The following is a 2,500-nucleotide window of genomic DNA, read 5'->3' as shown; positions in this document are numbered from 1 at the left end:
TGGAGGGCAGAAGATTAATGGCCACAGTCTTCACTATTTTAACCCCTTCAGTACTGGGACACATTTTTACCTTGAGATTTGTGTACCATTAGACCATTTTATTGACATTAGGAAGGGTCTATGGAGGGCAGAAGATTAATGGCCACAGTCTTCACTATTTTAACCCCTTCAGTACTGGGACACATTTTTACCTTGAGATTTGTGTACCATTAGACCATTTTATTGACATTAGGAAGGGTCTATGGAGGGCAGAAGATTAATGGCCACAGTCTTCACTATTTTAACCCCTTCAGTACTGGGACACATTTTTACCTTGAGATTTGTGTACCATTAGACCATTTTATTGACATTAGGAAGGGTCTATGGAGGGCAGAAGATTAATGGCCACAGTCTTCACTATTTTAACCCCTTCAGTACTGGGACACATTTTTACCTTGAGATTTGTGTACCATTAGACCATTTTATTGACATTAGGAAGGGTGTATGGAGGGCAGAAGATTAATGGCCACAGTCTTCACCATTTTAATCCCCCACATGAGTTTCTGAAGCTGTACAAAATCACCAAACAGTAACCAGGGTGTGTGTGTGTGTGTGTGTGTGTGTGTGTGTGTGTGTGTGTGTGTGTGTGTGTGTGTGTGTGTGGGTGGGTGGGTGCGCTTGTGTGATTATGCACATTCAGGAGGAGGAGGAGGTGGAGGAGGAGGAGGAGGAGGAGGAGGAAGAGGAAGAGGAAGAGGAGGACGTGATAAGGAAAGAAAAAGAAGCAGAAATACAAACAAGGGAAAGAGGAAGAATAGGAGAAGGGAAGGAGGAAGAGAAGGAGGAAGAGGACGAAGAAGAAGAGGAAGAGAAAGACAGGAAGAAGAAGAAGAAGAAGAAGAGAAGTAGGAGAAAGTGTGAAAAAGAACAAGAACAAGCAGAATTAAAGATACGAGAAGAAGAAGAAGAAGAAGAAGAAGAAGAAGAAGAAGAAGAAGAAGAAGACGACTACTACTACTACTACTACTACTACTACGATTGTTAATCCTTTCAGCACCATGGCGCGTTTCCTGTCCACTCTGGTGACTGTTTGGTGATTGCATACAGCTGCAGAAACCTACGGGGGGGGGGACATTTTTATCATGAGTTTTGTGTACCATTAGACCATTTTATTGACATTAGGAAGGGTGTATGGAGGGCAGAAGATTAATGGCCACAGTCTTCACTATTTTAACCCCTTCAGTACTGGGACACATTTCTACCTTGAGATTTGTGTGCCATTAGACCATTTTATTGACATTAGGAAGGGTCTATGGAGGGCAGAAGATTAATGGCCACAGTCTTCACTATTTTAACCCCTTCAGTACTGGGACACATTTTTACCATGAGTTTTGTGTACCATTAGACCATTTTATTGACATTAGGAAGGGTGTATGGAGGGCAGAAGATTAATGGCCACAGTCTTCACTATTTTAACCCCTTCAGTACTGGGACACATTTTTACCTTGAGTTTTGTGTACCATTAGACCATTTTATTGACATTAGGAAGGGTGTATGGAGGGCAGAAGATTAATGGCCACAGTCTTCACTATTTTAACCCCTTCAGTACTGGGACACATTTTTACCTTGAGATTTGTGTACCATTAGACCATTTTATTGACATTAGGAAGGGTCTATGGAGGGCAGAAGATTAATGGCCACAGTCTTCACTATTTTAACCCCTTCAGTACTGGGACACATTTTTACCTTGATTTGTGTACCATTAGACCATTTTATTGACATTAGGAAGGGTGTATGGAGGGCAGAAGATTAATGGCCACAGTCTTCACTATTTTAACCCCTTCAGTACTGGGACACATTTTTACCTTGAGTTTTGTGTACCATTAGACCATTTTATTGGCATTAGGAAGGGTTTATGTAGGCCAGAAGATTAATGGCCACAGTCTTCACTAATTTAACCCCTTCAGTACTGGGACACATTTTTACCATGAGATTTGTGTACCATTAGACCATTTTATTGACATTAGGAAGGGTGTATGGAGGGCAGAAGATTAATGGCCACAGTCTTCACCATTTTTACCTTGAGTTTTGTGTACCATTAGACCATTTTACTGACGTTAGGAAGGGTCTATGGAGGGCAGAAGATTAATGGCCACAGTCTTCACTATTTTAACCCCTTCAGTACTGGGACATATTTTTACCATGAGATTTGTGTACCATTAGACCATTTTATTGACATTAGGAAGGGTCTATGGAGGGCAGAAGAATAATGGCCACAGTCTTCACCATTTTAATCCCCCACATGAGTTTGTGAAGCTGTACAAAATCACCAAATAGTCACCACAATGAATAGGGAAACACGTCACACACACACACACACACACACACACACACACACACACACACACACACACACACACACACACACATTCTTGCACCTGCTCCTAACCAGTATTGGGATGGGTCTTAGGGTTAGGAAGGGGGTTGGTTGTAGGGTGGGGGGTCGAAGTGGCTAACCTAG

The 2,500-nt window shown here is 42.0% G+C and overlaps 1 protein-coding gene across 1 annotated transcript in view; it reads right to left on the bottom strand.

Moving 5' to 3' along the window:
• LOC123509288 overlaps nt 1-2,500 on the bottom strand; it is an 8,914-nt gene that overhangs the window by 5,394 nt on the left and 1,020 nt on the right. The window lies entirely within an intron of this gene.

This window comes from Portunus trituberculatus, chromosome 26 (genome assembly GCF_017591435.1).
Source record: "Portunus trituberculatus isolate SZX2019 chromosome 26, ASM1759143v1, whole genome shotgun sequence".
NCBI classification, from domain to species: domain Eukaryota; kingdom Metazoa; phylum Arthropoda; class Malacostraca; order Decapoda; family Portunidae; genus Portunus; species Portunus trituberculatus.
Note: the sequence above shows the minus strand (reverse complement) of the source record. Positions and strands in the feature narration are given on the sequence as shown.